General features: G+C 44.2%; 1 pseudogene; it reads right to left on the bottom strand.

The window, feature by feature from the left end:
• Positions 1-914: 914 nt before the first annotated feature.
• On the bottom strand, positions 915-1,032 carry LOC126482614 (5S ribosomal RNA; annotated as a pseudogene).
• Positions 1,033-17,819: the final 16,787 nt, after the last annotated feature.

Below are 17,819 nucleotides of genomic sequence, written 5' to 3' on the forward strand. Positions count from 1 at the left end.
TGGTCTTCTATAGGGTTCCAGAAGGTGCAGTTTCACACCAAGGACGAGGCGTCCTCTGTAACATTGCGGAAACAGGGAGAAGGAGTTCAGAGGTTGACGAGTGGCCGAGGGTAACAGTCGGGGTGCGGCTTCAGTGTCAGAAAAAGTTTGTCGATGAAAAAATATTAATTTAACTACAGTTCTTAGAAGTATCGTGAACAGAGGAATAGTTTATATTAACGTGGAAAAAGGTATGTCAATTTACAAACGAATAATCGAAACTGGGAAAGAGGATTATGGAATGTTACGTGAGTGGTAGCCATTGATCCCAAGTGGCAACTAGAATACTTTCAAGGTGATACATAATTTGATACCAGAGCAGCTGAATTAAAGGAGAAATTTTTCGAAATCATGTAACTGTCTCCCACTTCGCGGCCTACAGCCTTCCTCTGTACTGGTGCAAAAGCGCGACGCATGTGACGTTCGACGACGCTTCAACGAGCAAGGTATCGACACATGTGGAAGAGAAGGCCAGAGCTCAGAAGCGACGTCTGAAGTCACATCGGTACCAGATATCACTATCGTTCTGTGCAAAGACACTGTTGACGTTTCACACGATGGGAAATCGTGACCTCCTCTCTTACCAACATTTCACCACTTCTTTTGTCGTCTGTGAGATGGGTGTCAGAATTGTGACGCCCAGCGTTGAACTCACGGGGTTTGCTTATAAAAAGCACTCAGTCTTCAGGCCACAAGTGGTCCATCGGGATCATCCGACCGCCGTGTCATCCTCAGCCGAGGATGCGGATAGGAGGGGCGTGTGGTCAGCACATCGCTCTCTCGGTCGTTATGATGGTTTTCTTTGACCGAAGCCGCTACTATTCGGTCGAGTAGCTCCTCAATTGGCATCACGAGGCTGAGTGCACCCCGAAAAATGGCAACAGCGCACGGCGGCCCGGATGGTCACCCATCCAAGTGCCGGCCACGCCCGACAGCGCTTAACTTCGGTGATCTGACGGGAACCGGTGTATCCACTGCGACAAGGCCGTTGCCCGTTTTCTTATAAGCGGCCCAGGAAAACACTTCAGTCACACAGCCGCTCTAAATCGAAACAAAGAGGCCTCAGGAGATGGCGTAGCGGGCGTAGGTGAAATCACCTTTCCCTTGCATGTTGATTCACACACATTTCAGTATCAGGTCGATTCCATCCTTCTAGGCGGACATCATGAGGCTGCAACCCCACTGAACGTGATACAGACCTTTGGAGTGCTGTGCGACCGCAATTTCTGCTGTGGTACACATGGTAGGACCACTAGGGACCATTCAAAACTATTCGACGAAATTTGAACCTGATTCGATAGCAGCAGATAGTCCTTATGCTTTTTCAATGCTAATGCCCCTATGCCCCTGTAGTGTGATCGTGGAGTGGTGCGACATTGACAATTGCGTGCAGAAAACAGCAAAGATCCCTCTAAAATCCCACGTTTCAGCAAATCCCTCGGCGGCACCCGCCCTCATGTATTGAGTATTTTAAAAATGTTCCTTTAGAGAAAAGCTGTGAAATACTTCTATGCGCCTGCAGCTAGGCATCTGGCCTCGGAAGAGTGTCAAGCGGTTGCATACCTGCAGGCAATCGAGATGTCGTAAGCTGTTCACAGTACCAGCTCAGTAAGGGTGTTTTGGTCGACGTTAGAACGCCAGATCAGTCAATCATCCAGACTGCTGCCCCTCTTCATGAACCACACTTGCCTCCCAACTCACATCCATCGTTTGTGGTTGCATCTACAATACCGCTATCTGTATCAGAGAGGCACACGAGCCATCATACCAATGGCGATGTCCATTGGCGGGAAGGGGGGGGGGGGGGAAATCACTCCAGTACTATCGTTAAATATACGTCCCTAGCAGCATAGGAAGCAATGTATAGGTTAGTGAAGCACACAGAAAAATTCGGTAGCCATCTAATTATCTGGATATAGTTGCCATCCCTTACGGTTGTAGGATTGCCGAAAATAAACATTAAAATAAATGGGGATGGGGCGTTATATCCTCAAGCAGGACTTAAACAAACGCAGCCTTCGGTTGGGTGCTTTTACCTCTACGCCAGGCCATGACACTCACTGTGTATCTGACAGCGTTTGCTGCATCTGTAATGACTTTATTGATGACTGGACTTTAAAACCACATCCGCCCTTCGAATCTAGAGTGGGATTCGTCGTTCACTTCTGCAGAGAGACACTCAAGAATAGCTGTTGCCAGTACAGCGTTTCCTCACCAACAACCTTACAGGCCAAAATCGGCACTACAACCGCTGCAGGTCGTTTGATAACATACTAAATATTTTCTTGGATTTTGACGAGTAAATAACGTGTGATAACCTACTAGGGTCCTAAGGATCGTCCGTTTTTCTTGTATGAGATTTCAGTCGGTTATTGTTTGTAATTCCTCTTCCAATGCATTTATTACCTTTTTAGCACACTTCTTGCTACAATAGAAAAGGAAGGATACTGTTTACATTATTAGAAATTCATTTTTCAGTGGCGAAGTATTGCGCGAATTTCAGTCGACCTTGAACTATATTGCCACACAGTACGAAGATCCGACGAAATCACACGTGGACGAACACTATACCACACACAAGTTTTTGCGTGCCGCAGTCACGCACGAAGTCCGACAATCGTCAATAGTCATGCTGTCATTGTGTGTAATTAGCAGATACCATATGTTAATTCAATGGCTGTCGCATTCAAAGAAGGGCCCTTTGAAGGAAGGATGTAAGATTACCGTTTAATGTCCCGTTGACCTTGACATCATTAGAAACGAAGCACAAGTTCATATTGTGAAAGGATGTGGAAGGAAATCGGCTGTGCCCTTTTAAAAGAACCATCCCAGCATTTGACTTAAGTTATTTAGGGAAATAATGGAGAATGTAAATCTCGATTGCGGGACGGGGATTTGAACCGTCATCCTCCCGAATGCGAATCTAGTATACTAACCACAGTGTCACCTAGCTCTGTAGGGCCCCTTTGAGTAGAAACGGGTGCACATTTGCTCCTTCCAATGTCCACAACGTACCTGCAGTCATTTTCCTTGAGGATTTCGAGCCTTTTCACAAGACAAACGTCTGTAATTACCTGCTCGTCCACTGCAACTACGTTGAATGAGTTCAACGAAACTTGGCATATCGTGAGAAGGTAGTTCAACGTCTAAAATCTATTGTCTATACGCCGAGAGAAATATTTCTTTTGTAATATGAGTACTTTCTTATCTAGCCAACGCAGTTCGAAAATGAGAACCTTCTTATTTGCTTTTTAGTCAGTGTGCACTACGCTTTTTTCAACGGTTTCTCCTTTATTTTCATCCAAATTTCTCTCATAATTTCTCTACTTTTCTAGTGTCAAAGTGGGTTCAATCTTTTTCTACGGTTTTTAATGGAAACTTTTGGAGTCTTGTAATTTCTTTCTGAGAGGCAGCAGTTCCTCAATATCTTGTTGACTAATCGGTATTTTGTCCGTGTCCCTTCAAGCTTCTTTGCACCTTGTTATCCCCTTACAATTTACCTTAGTAGTGAGTAGTCCTTTTGTCAGTTTGTTGGGATTCATCCCATGGATGAAATAACTTTATAAGTTTTTCTTGTTATGCGAATAAACTATGCATTTTTTAAAGTATGTGTATAAAAGTCACTATTATGATGTCTTCTGTATTGTGTTTGGTCTTTAACGTGTCTTTCAGTTTCCGTTAGTTTTTCCTTTTTGTTATTTTGCGTGTTTCCAACACCGCCTTTTTGATCAGAGGACATTCTGCTACATAATTTCTGTCGAATAGCGTGTAAGTTTAGCATTGATAGTTACTGGTTTATTATTATAAACGTCCTTTGTGAGGTTGTACGCTATTTTCATCTCTTGCTTTAATGGTTTTTTTCTCCGATATATGATGAGGAGCCAGAACATCATAACCACCTGATTAATACTTTGTTTGTCCACCTTTGGAACGAAATACATCACTCATTCTCCGTGTCAAGGATCGGACAGTTTGTTGATATGTTTGTGGAGGGGTGTGGCATTAGATGTCTACTCACAGATCATGTAATTCGCGTAAACAACGGGCCGCTGATTTAAGCCCGATACTGACACAGACGAGTTCCATAGGATTTGCATCAGGCGGATTTGGTCACCGAGACATCCACGTGAGTTCACTACAACGCTCCTCAAGGCACCGTAGCACGATTCTGGCTTCGAGGCACGGAATAGTATACTGCTGAAAAGATGACATCGCCGGCGGATGAAGGTGGTTTGCAGCTGTCAGCGTGTCTTCAATTACTACCACAAGTCCCATGTAAGCGCAAGATAATGCCTCCCATAGCATAACATTGCTACCACAACCCTGTATCCGTGGTGGGCTGCACATCTCGAGCCGCCGTTAACCTCGATAAAGGCGTTTGTGGAGACGACCATCGACCTAGTGTAGCAAAAATGTGATTCGCCTGAATAGCCGACACGATTCCATTGATCGACGGTCGAATCTCGATGGCCCCGTGCCCACTGTTATCGAAACTGACGATGTCGTTGGGTCAACATATGAACTCGTAGGTGTGGTCTGCTACGGAGCTCCATGTTCAACAATGTACGATGAACGGTGTGTTCCGAATCACCTTTGGGTGCACCAACATTATTCTTTCGGCAGAGATGCCGCAGATCACCATCTATGCTACTTTATAGAGCAGACAAGGTTCCGCACCCCAGGTTCTGCGGTGAGTCGTGGACGTCCAACGATTTAGCTCCTAGTGGTAGTTTCATTGTCCTTCTACCTCTTTCTGTAGATGTTCACGACAGTAGCACGTGAACAATTTAACCAGCACCTGTGTTTTCGAGATTCTCTTTCACAGGCTCTGCGTAATAATAATCCAATAATCTGCTCCCTGTCAAAGTCGCGTATCTCAATGACCTTCCCTATTTTCAGCCCTTATCTTCGCTAGGGTTATCACTATCCGTGTCTGCTCCGCTTACACACTTTTGTTATCGCGTCATGTGCCCCCTTCGCCACCAGACGGCATCCAACGTCACGGAGGGCAGTGGTCATAATGTTTTGGCCTGTCAGTGTATCTTGTTTAGTTACTTCTCCTACATATTTGTTCGCTCTCTTAATTTTTCCGTACTTAGAATTCATTTTGTTTGGGGCTGCCTTAATGTTCATCATAAATTTGTGTAATACTGGTTTATCGGCTTCTCTCGCGGCTGTTTGCATTAAGTCTGAAAAAAAAAAATAGCTAGGTCATCCACAGACGCTACACAGTCTATTTTTATTTTGTGAATAAAATCATGGTAGAAGTAGGCTGTATTCTCTTTATTATCCGTGCAACTGGCCAGTTCAGTCGTAGGCCATATTCAAGCACATATTGTAAGCTTCACGCCTCATTTGTTATTCTAAGCATAAGCGTAAAATATGTGGTTGAAAATGTCCCATTGTTGAAATTGGCCAACTGCTCGGGTAATAAATGGAATATAGCTTGCTTGGACTACGTTTTCAGTCTAAAAACGCTTTGAGTCTGTGGAGCCCACAAAAATAAAGTTTTAAAAAGTCTGTTTTTAGGTTGTCCCTTTTTTAACCTAATCCAATTGTCTCATCGACTTGGGTTTTTCCTAATGATATTCTGTATTTCCTTATGACTTCTTCTAGAACGAATTAAGGAACAGCGAGCAGAGACCATCTCCCTGTGTCGCTCCTGTTTTGGTCCCAAAACTCCTAGAAATTTCACGTTTAAATTTCAGTTTAGAATTTGTGTGTGTTTGCGTTTGTTTAGTTTGAGCTGTGGTTTTACTATCTAAGCCACTTCGTTGGGTATTTCAAACAGTGAATTCCTATCAACTGAGTCATATGCTTTCCTAACACAACAAAAGTGATTATGAAATTTTTAGATCTTTTCAGATACATTATTAGTAAGTAAGTCGAAAATCTGATCTGAGCAAGATCTGTTCTTCCTGAGATTCATCTTTTTCCGTTTTCCTTTTGTTTCCAACTGTCTGCGTTTATTTTCCATAGAATGCTGTGTTCACTGTGGCTTCAGCGATTGTTTTGTAAAGTGCGTGGAATGATTAAAATGGGAGTAGAAAAATCTCTTTGACATATCTGAGGGGAAGACCGCCGTGTTCATAATGCCACGTTACTCAGATACGAGTCTAAACACATTTCTTAGAGCTGTGGAACATTAATTTTATTTTCATTGCTAAGTTCCTAACTGTTTACATAAACAGATATATATATATATATTTACCTGCATTTACCGCATTACATACACATGTTTATTTACAGATGTAACTCTCACCTACTCACAGCCGTAATGTAACGTTTCCCAGCCAGGAACCTCACAACAGTTTATAGAAATTAAGGCCACATGCCACAGCTTATGCAAGATTTTGTCAAAAGTGTGCCTTGCACGTCTGTCGTAATATTCCCCGCATATCTTCAGCTTCACTCTCTGCTGCTATAAACATGTCAACTAATTCAATGTCCGCGTGTGTCGGAATGTAAGGTATTCCCATGGGAAATAACGGAGAGGAATTAGATTAGGGGAGCCGGCAGGCCAGGGATCCCTTCTCCTCCAATCTTGTGTGCACCAGGAATAGCACGACAAAGTAGACAACATTGACATTGCACCGATGTTATGTTCCGCTACACCGAGACCACTCTCTCTGGGCGTGAAGTCTCGATACATGGGACAAATGAAGCTAACTTACAACTCTATATAGGAAATTTTTATACCCACCATCTTCAACACCTTTTAGCATTATATGTCTTCCATATTGATCATATTTCAGATCTCATGGATAGGAAAAGAAGTGCAGGATCTATATTAACTTAACGACATCAACATCTAAAAACAGACGACTATTACTCTTACCGTGGAAAGTAACAATATGACGCCAGTTTCATATATAGATTTAGATTATGTGTGTAGACGGATATTCTAGAAAATGACGCAGCTAAGCTAATACTATTTAATCACTTTTATTTTCTATGCAGGAAGACTACTGAAATTAGCTCTAGGCCCAAAACGTATTAAACGAAAAAGAATCTACTTAGGTTTCGAAAATACTGACTTTTACATTTTTGCTGCAAAGATTCGACCTTATAAAAGTTTTTAACAATGTAGTGTACTCCAGATTGCCTATTACATACTTATAAGGGAGAGTAATTTCAAAATATGTTATTTCAGTCAAAATTATTGCAGCATTACAATTGCTCAGAATCATGGGGTAGATGCAAAACAACTTCAACCTTAGAAAATCTACGACAGTAGCATTTTTTCGGCATTTAAAAAACACATGAGAAATTGGACACACAACTTAATAGTTAAAGTCAATCAAAAAACACCTATACTAAACTGTTACATTAAAGTAGTACAGAAGTTTATGTCATCCATGTTGGACTTTGGTTTGCGAGCTGCGATTGTTTACGACACAAAAGACAAATTGAAACAGTTACCTTGGTCAATCAATTCTATTTCATCCTAAGACGCGTTTTGGGAGCTTACACTTCAAATTCAGGTTAATCTATTGACTGCATTACATTTTGGTTTGCCGGATGTTGCCAGTTGTCTGTTTTGAACATTTTGTTGCAAAAGTAGTATAATTTATACCTTTTTTCGTTATAAGGCACTAGTATTATAAATTGTAAATAGTAATAAAGCTACTTACAAGCAGGAAGAATCACGAGGTTTGTTATAAAATTACATTTCCATCATTATATGGCACACAGACACGAAAGGACAAGACAAACAGTCCAGAGACTGTACAGACGCAGAAGTACAGTATTGTATGTCAAATACCATAACCTGTTCACACTGAAAATCTAAGATACAGATCAACATAATACAGGGTTATTACAAATGATTGAAGCGATTTCACAGCTCTACAATAACTTTATTATTTGAGATATTTTCACAATGCTTTGCACACACATACAAAAACTCAAAGTTTTTTTAGGCATTCACAAATGTTCGATATGTGCCCCTTTAGTGATTCGGCAGACATCAAGCCGATAATCAAGTTCCTCCCACACTCGGCGCAGCATGTCCCCATCAATGAGTTCGAAAGCATTGTTGATGCGAGCTCGCTGTTCTGGCACGTTTTTTGGTAGAGGAGGTTTAAACACTGAATCTTTCACATCACTATGCGTGAAACTTGCCCGCACGCGTTCAACCGTTTCTTTGCTCACTGCAGGCCGACCCGTTGATTTCCCCTTACAGAGGCATCCAGAAGCTTTAAACTGCGCATACCATCGCCGAATGGAGTTAGCAGTTGGTAGATCTTTGTTGAACTTCGTCCTGAAGTGTCGTTGCACTGTTATGACTGACTGATGTGAGCGCATTTCATGCACGACATACGCATTCTCGGCTCCTGTCGCCATTTTGTCTCACTGCGCTCTCGAGCGCTCTGGCGGCAGAAACCTGAAGTGCGGCTTCAGCCGAACAAAACTTTATGAGTTTTTCTACATTTCTGTAGTGTGTCGTGACCATATGTCAATGAATGGAGCCACAGTGAATTTATGAAATCGCTTCAATCATTTGTAATAGCCCTGTATATAAGTGGTTAAATCTTTACAAACCTTTCGCTTAAAAAATCACTACTGCAAAAAAAACATGAAAGGAAAAATTTACATCCTATAATTCAGCATATTTATTAGTAAATACATCAGTTTAGTGATTTGGTACTTGTTTTCACGGTTTAGGTAACTAATGAAGCTTGGATAGTACAAGTTACTGTGTAGTATGCTTTAGAAATTTCTAAAAACTTTCACTGCCACTGTTTTTGTATCCATACGCTCTGTCAAAGTTTTCTGTTGTGGATAAAAATTTCAAATTCTTCATTTAGGTTCAAATTATGTCTTCGTTTGTCATAATTATATCCTATGCCGTTAATATGAGTATCAGTGGTAGGCTTATAAGAAGTGTTGTAGCTACATGCATTTCTGTGATTCTTAAATATAGTTCGGAAACGTCGTTCGGTCTGGCCAACATTTTGTACTTGGCAATCATTGCACTTTAGGTTGTAGACCCTCGAGTTGGAAAATATTTCTCTGTTGGTTTTGAAGTGTGGCAGCCCATTATATAATTTATTGCTGTTGGAAAAAGCAACTATTACGTTATTAGCCTCAATACATTAGAAAATTTCAGCAATATAGCACGGAAGTAGGAATGTGTTCTGTCCTGGTGTCTGTCAGATAGGAGTTATTTTTGTTTCTACCTATTCCTTCTCTTCCATCCCTAACTTTATTGGACATATTGTCTATGAGTGGAGGCTGTAAGCCAATCGCTATTGATGTTTGTTTAATTACTCCAACTTAAGTTTGAAGTCTTTCACTACACAGTGGCATTTTGTGTGTTCTGTGGATCTATATGCTCCTAATTTGTGTATGTGTGAAGATAGCATGCAGATGGATGGATGTTTACCTCTATGGTAGTACGTTTTAAGCAGATGCTGATAATACGTTCGTTGTTTTTTCTAGTGATGTTGAGGTGAAGAAAGTTTATTGAATGCTAACATTCATATTCACGTGTGAACTGAATGTTCTTGTGTATGGTAGTGTTAACGTTCCTTGTAGACACGCTCGACAGACGGCACTGATACACCGCCAAACTGGTTACTTCATCCATGGTGTGGTCAAATACGGTTCTTCTTTTCTGTCATTTTGTCACATATTCACGCTGACTCATAATACTACGCTGACTGCATACAAGCAACTTACATTCTAAAGCCAGCGACAATGGGTCACTGAGTCCCTGGTATTAATTCTGCGCTTCCTGCAGTGCTCCATAGCAGTACGAACGCTCTTTTAAAGGAATGCGCAACTTTTTTTTCCTGTGAGGTGATTCTGAACTGTGAAGGTACATTATCAACCAGCATCTTCTGACTATCGTTTCGAACACAAAATGTTAATTGGAGCACTGGTTGTATCCTGGTGATGTTTTTCAGAAGTTTGCAGGTGTATGATAACATTAGTGAGACGACAACGCTTCCTCGTGATAGTAATTAGACGTTCCATGTTGATCGCTGAATTATTCAGCGTTTACTCCAATACAGGAAATTTTATTTTGTCGATGGAAATATCAAAGAAACGGGTTACAACAATGAAGTATTCTTTCAGTCATGTTATTTAACATCTGTACCGATGAAAAACCACTTCTGGCGAACACAAAAGTTTTCCTTTGTGCAGTCGATGCGCTATTAGCGAGTCAAGGGAAATCTTTTGGAGATGATCGAGACCCCCTTGATCAAGCGCTGAGAGAGGTGAGTTTCGGTTATTATACGTCCAAACCCAGTTAAAATCCAAATATGTGCGTTTAATCTTAATTACAACCAGGAACGTCGTAAGCTTAATATTACATGGCAAGGGATATAATTAATAAATAATTTCCTTCCAAAACAATTAGGAATCACTTAGGATCGTACTCTGACGTACAAGTAGCATTGTAAGAATACGATAATGAAGGTGGAAGCCAGAAATAATATCCTTTGTTAGACCACTGGTAGCACGTTAGGCTCTCTATTACAAACACTGACAAAGACAGTATGGCAGCAAGTTAAACACGTTACAGTGCTGCAGAGTATGCCAGCCCAGTCTTGTACAAGTCAGACCACGCGCCATCGACAAGGCACTAAAACGAAATGTGTAGGCTTATTATAGATCACTTGAACCACACCACCTCTAAGACACGTACTAGATCGCAGCCACAGCGCCACCAGATATTCGTCGTGAAATAGCTGCCAACACAGAGAGAACAAATCACGAAACCAATCCATTATATGAGCATTTAACAGCAGCCCGAAGCCTGAGGATCAGAAGAAGTCTCCTCAAGACCGTCTGAAGCTTGCAAACAACAGCAGTTACAGAAAGGAAACAATGGTGGATTTCTCGACATGAGAGTTACTCAACCTGGCCTTTCCGCCCGAGCAGAACTGAATCTCGTGGAAATCACTCAACCATCTTGGCACTATAGATGGACTGGGGCATCCTCCAGAAATGTGACTGGAAACTACAGAGCGTGGAGAACCTACTAGGCAGTCATCTGTGCTCGGCATCTTACACAGAAGAAAATTTTCTGCCTGCAACTCCGACCGCAACTGAAGCTGCAAGATTTTGCTCAACAGTGGTGTAGCTTTATTATTCTTTTTCATCTGCTATTTGCTTTAAATTGTAGTAGCCATATATTGACAGGGTGGTTATAATTAATGTTCACTTAATCACGGACATCTGTTGGGGGCTGCAATTGTCGCATCACAGCAAAACTCGTAGATGTGCTAATGCGTTAATGCGCAGCAGGTTTACACTGGAAAAAATTAGAACAAATTTTCGCCATCAGGTGCAAATCTGATGCTGTGAATGCAAGAAAGACATAGAAGTGTTTCCGTATACAATGGACAGGGAACGGGAAGTGGGCAGTAACGGTCAAACAAGAGAGGAAGGAATAATGTTAATGTGGTGTCACCGCCAGACACCACACTTGCTAGGTGGTAGTTTTAAATCGGCCGCGGTCCATTAGTACATGTCGGACCCGCGTGTCGCCACTGTCAGTGATCGCAGACCGAGCGCCACCACACGGCAGGTCTCGAGAGACGGACTGGCACTCGCCCCAGTTGTACGGACGACTTTGCTAGCGACTACATGGACGAAGCATTGCTCATTAGCCGAGCCAATAGTTAGAATAGCCTTCAGCTAAGTCAATGGCTACGACCTAGCAAGGCGCCATTAGCCTTACATAGCTTGTATCTATGGAGTCTCACTTATATCGTCAATAGCGATGTACCAAGGATGGATTAAAGTTAAGTATTCCAGAAGCTACGTACTTTTATTTATAGCATTCATTACGTATCCTGTTACAGACCTATATCTTGTCTGCAGGAACTAAACGCGTGCCTTTCGGCTACTTCCGTGGCGTGGCTGTCTTGCTACGCCACAACAGTTAATTTTATTATTAACAGCCCCATACACAATATGAGCATCGAAATCATCGATGAGATACTGCTTTCGTAGAACGACATGGCCAAATGTTGCTTGCAACTGCCTCAGTGGATCTGAGCAACGTGTTCGGTATACTGGCCTTCAGAGCAGGTAGAGACCTAACGTATCCCTGGTAAAAGCTTTCTTTTACATATCCCCAGAGGCAAGGCTTACATGAACTATGATCATATGGTCATGCAGGTCATGCAGCTGGGAAACCTCTGGAAATAAGACGTTCGTGGAGGTTGCATCACGCAGATCTTTCACTGTGCAAGCGACAGAAACTGTTGCCCATGTTGCATCGAAACATTGGTTTCCACACAGATGCGCTCTTCGAAAGCAGGAATCACATGGAGGTCTCGATAACGTGCAGAGGTCGCGACACATCTGACAGGTTCTCTGGGTGTATTCTTTTCAAAGAAAAACGGACCGAAAATGAAGGTGCTTGTGAACCCACAGCACACACTCACAAGTGGTGAGTGCAGTGGCTGTTTATGCACAACATAGGGTTCAACAGTACCCCAAATTCAGCAGTTCTGTGTATTCACTACACCCTGTACTGTAAAATGTGCCTCGTCACTCCAGAGAATATTTCCCGACGACGTATCGACAACCGAAGAAACCGAAGAGCAAATTCAGAACTTTAGGTGCGGATCGTGAGGTTTCAGTTGCTGCCCAGCCTGGTCCTTGTCCTGCAAAATAAAGGTACTGTTGAACATAGGACAATTCTCATGACACTGCACGAGCACTAACCGGCACGCGTGCTGCGTATTCAGAATCAACCTAGTCAATAACTTCCACTGGGATGGGACACTTTCCTCTTCCAAGTGACAAGCCAAGCTCACCCGTGTCTTCGATTTTTATTATCACCTCCTTTAAGCCATTCAATGATACCGAGCCTCTTCTCAGACCTTTCAGTCGGCGATACTCTCTAAATGCAGCATTGCAACTGCTGCCATTCACGTAAAACAGCTTCACCAACAGCGGAAGGACTCTCTTTTCTATAGCCATACCGTTCACTCACGTTTTGGTATGTCAAATAACATGGATGCCATACCGCCATACAAATACTGATTTGCACCTGGTGGGCAAAGCAAAATAGGAACTTATTTTATTTGCAGCTTAAATCAGACCCGCATTAACGAAATTACATAGCTACCAGGTTACGTTGCCATACGATAATACACACATCAAAAAATGTTTTGCTTCAGTCCGCAACTCGTGGTCGTGCGGTAGCGTTCTCGCTTCCCACGCCCGGGTTCCCGGGTTCGATTCCCGAAAGGGTCAGGGATTTTCCCTCCCTCGTGATGACTGGGTGTTGTGTGCCGTCCCTAGGTTAGTTAGGTTTAAGTAGTTCTAAGTTCTAGGGGACTGATGACCATAGACGTTAAGTCCCATAGTGCTCAGAGCCATTTGAACCATTTTTTTTTTTTGTTTTGCATCACCCCAGTTCCCAGAACTCCTCAGAATAGACGTTGTCTGTGGATACTGTATCACAAACTCACAAACATAATACCTTTGACTGTGCAGAGATGTCACTAACTCCCCCCCTCCTCCACCAAACACACACACATAGATGTAAACAACCATGCACGAGCACCGCCTATTAGACAGAGGGGGTCCGATAGCTGAACAGTTCCAGTGATTCCACCAGGAAGGAGGTACATGGCTAGTGTTGTCTGTAGTTCTACCATGCCTAGTGCCTAGACGGTCAATAACGCGGTTCTATAGCGTCCGAACCGTCACTTTGTGCTAGGAAGGGCTCTCAACAAGGGAAGTGTCCAGGCGTCTCGGAGTGAACCAAAGCGATGTTGTTCGGACATGGAGGAGAGATACAGAGAGACAGGAACTGTCGATGAGATACCTCGGTCAGGCCGCCCAAGGGCTACCACTGCAGTGGATGACCGCTACCTACGGATTATGTCTCGGAGGAATCCTGACAGCAACGCCACCATTTTGAATACTGGTTTTCGTGCAGCCACAGGACGTCGTGGTAGGACTCAAACTGTGCGCAATAGGCTGCATGATTCGCAACTCCACTCCCGAGGTTCATGGCGAGGTCCATCTTTGCAGCCACGACAACATGCAGCGCGGTACAGATGCGCCCAACGACATGCCGAATGGACCGCTCAGGATTGGGTTCACATACTCTTCACCGATGAGTGTCGCATATGCAGACAATCGTTGGAGATGCGTTTGGAGGCAACCCGATCAGACTGAACGCCTTAGACACACTGTCCGGCGAGTGCAGCAAGATGGAGGTTCCCTGCTGTTTTGGGGTGGCGTTACGTGGGGCCGACTTGCGCCGCTAGTGGTCATGGATGGCGCCATAACGATTGTACGATACGTGAACGCCATCCTCCGACCGATACAGCAACCATATCGGCTGCTTTAACGAGGCATTCGTCTTCGTGGACGACAATTTGCGCCCCCCCCCCCCCCCACCCATAGTGCACATTTTGTGAACGACATCGCTCGACTAGAGTGGTCAGCATGTTCTCCACACATGAACTCCTTCGTACACTCCTAGGATAGATTGAAAAGCGTTGTTTATGGACGACGCGTCCCACCAAGCACTCTGAGGGGTCCACGCCGAATCGCCGTTGAGGAGTGGGACAATCTGGACCAACAGTGCCTTGATGAACTTGTGGATAGTATGATACGAAGAATAGAGGCATGCATCATTGCAAGAAAAAATGTTCAAATGTGTGTGAAATCTTACGGGACTTAACTACTAAGGTCATCATTCCCTAAGCTTACACACTACTTAACGTAAATTATCCAAAGGACAAACACACACACCCACGCCCGAGGGAGGACTCGATCCTCCTCCGGGATCAGCCGCACAGTCCATGACTGCAGCGCATCAGACCGCTCGGCTAATCCCGCGCCGCTTCAATGCAAGAGGACGTGCTACTGGTTATTAGAGGTACTGGTGTGTATAGCAATCTCGACCACCACCTCTGAAGGTCTCGCTGTATGGTGGTACAACATGGAATGCGTGGTTTCCATGAGAAATAAAAAGAGCGGATATGACGTTTATGCTGATCTCTATTCCAATTTTCTGTGCAGGTTCCGAAACTCTCGGAACCGATGTGATGTGTGTATGACATCCCACACAGGACCTCCGTGGTTCGCTGCACTTTAAATATAACGAGTCGGTATTTGTTTCTGAATATAATAAATATGTTTTTTTTTAATTGTACGTTCCGCTTTCGTGGGTTGAGGCGAGCCGCCATACGCACAGCTGTGACCCGTGCCGCGGCTGTGGTTCCCCGGCTGCGGTCGCGGATGGCTCGGCCGGACGCCCGCTTCCTGCCGACCGCCACGGCGCATCACCACACAGAGGCACAGGGCCTCCTGCTGTCCTGACCGTCACGCGCCACGGCCGACGGCGGCGGCTGCGTTGCTGACGTCGCAACCTGTGAACGCGGCGCGGCCGTTGCCACCTGTGACGGGCTGGCTAGGGTGCTGCACGTAAAATGGCAAGGATCTTAGTCTGGGTGGACATCTACACGCATCTACAGGGTGTTACAAAAAGATACGGCCAAACTTTCAGGAAACATTCCTCACACACAAATAAAGAAAAGATGTTATGTGGGCATGTGTCCGGAAACGCTTAATTTCCATGTTAGAGCTCATTTTAGTTTCGTCAGTATGTACTGTACTTCCTCGATTCACCGCCAGTTGGCCCAATTGAAGGAAGGTAATATTGACTTCGGTGCTTGTGTTGACATGCAACTCATTGCTCTACACTAATAGCATCAAGCACTTCAGTACTTAGCATCAACAGGTTAGTGTTCATTTCGAACGTGGTTTTGCAGTCAGTTGGCAGATGCCCATTTGATGTATGGATTAGCACGGGGCAATAGCCGTGTCGCGGTACGTTTGTATCGAGACAGATTTCCAGAATGTAGGTGTCCCGACAGGAAGACGTTCGAAGCAATTGATCGGCGTCTTAGGGAGCACGGAACATTCCAGCCTATGACTGTCGACTGGGGAAGACCTAGAACGACGAGGACACCTGCAATGGACGAGGCAATTCTTCGTGCAGTTGACGATAACTCTAATGTCAGCGTCAGAGAAGTTGCTGCTGTGCAAGGTAACGATGGCTACGTCTCTGTATGGAGAGTGCTACGGGAGAACCAGTTGCAGCAGCTGATTGGCCTCCACGGGTACACTTCTGCGAATGGTTCATCCAACAATGTGTCAATCCTCATTTCAGTGCAAATGTTCTCTTTACGGATGAGGCTTCATTCCAACGTGATCAAATTGTAAATTTTCACAATCAGCATGTGTGGGCTGACGAGAATCCGCACGCAATTGTGCAATCACGTCATCAACACAGATTTTCTGTGAACGTTTGGGCAGGCATTGTTGGTGATGTCTTGATTGGGCCCCATGTTCTTCCACCTACGCTCAATGGAGCACGTTATCATGATTTCATACGAGATACTCTACCTGTGCTGCTAGAACATGTGCCTTTACAAGTACGACACAACATGTGGTTTATGCACGAAGGAGCTCCTGCACATTTCAGTCGAAGTGTTCGTACGCTTCTCAACAACAGATTCGCTGACCGATGGATTGGTAAAGGCGGACCAATTCCATGGCCTCCACGCTCTCCTGACCTCAACCCTCTTGACTTTCGTTTCTGGGGTCATTTGAAAACTCTTGTCTACGCAACCCCGGTACCAAATGCAGAGACTCTTCGTGCTCGTATTGTGGACGGCTGTGATACAATACGCTATTCTCCAGGGCTGCATCAGCGCATCAGGGATTCCATGCGACAGAGGGTGGATGCATGTATCCTCGCTAATGGAGGACATTTTGAACATTTCCTGTAACAAAGTGTTTGAAGTCACGCTGGCACGTTCTGTTGCTGTGTGTTTCCATTCCATGATTAATGTGATTTGAAGAGAAGTAATAAAATGAGCTCTAACACGGAAAGTAAGCGTTTCCGGACACATGTCAACATAACATATTTTCTTTCTTTGTGTGTGAGGAATGTTTCTTGATAGTTTGGCCGTACCTTTTTGTAACACCCTGTATAAGATCACATCGTACTTCCAACTCACAGGGGTTGGCCACAATTCGGAAAATACGGTAGAGAGAATACTGGAGGGAAACTCCGCTAGATTGTGCTGAGCATGGATGTTTTGCATCACCCCAGTTCCCAGAACTCCTCAGGATAGACGGTGTCGGTGGATACTGTATCACAAACACAGTCCCTTTGACTGTGCAGAGATGTCACTAAACCTGCCCACAGATATAAACAACCATGCGTGAACACCGCCTATTGGACAGAGGGGCTCCGATAGCCGATCAGTTCCAGTCATTCCACCAGTAAGGAGATACACTCGAGGGGAACCTGATGATTTCCTCGATAGAGCGCTAGCCAGCATAGAGGAGCATGGAACGGTATATGAATGGTGAGCTTGCAGACATGCACTTAATGTATGGAATAGCTGAGTGCAAAGGACTAGACGCTGGACTCATTTAGCTAGTCATCAATCGCATCGAAATTTATGCTTGTACAGGTCATTAAGAAGTGGCGTGATTATCGACGCTATCTGTCGTTAGGGTAGAAAGTGTGTCGGATGCCGTGGAGACTAATCCAAGCACCTGCATACGTGCCGTTGCCTCGGATGTAAGAATACCTCGTAGCAGCGTCCAGCGCGTTTCGAACGCCGATTCCTTACACGTCTTTCATCTCCAGTTTTTGCACCCCGATTACCATCATGCACGTGTGCGTCTCACGCAGTGGTTTCTGGAACAAAGTGGTGGAGGCCCAGATTTTGCTGCTGATGAGGCCAGATTCTCTAGGGATGGCGTCATCAGTC

Source organism: Schistocerca serialis, chromosome 5, assembly GCF_023864345.2.
Source record: "Schistocerca serialis cubense isolate TAMUIC-IGC-003099 chromosome 5, iqSchSeri2.2, whole genome shotgun sequence".
NCBI lineage: Eukaryota > Metazoa > Arthropoda > Insecta > Orthoptera > Acrididae > Schistocerca > Schistocerca serialis.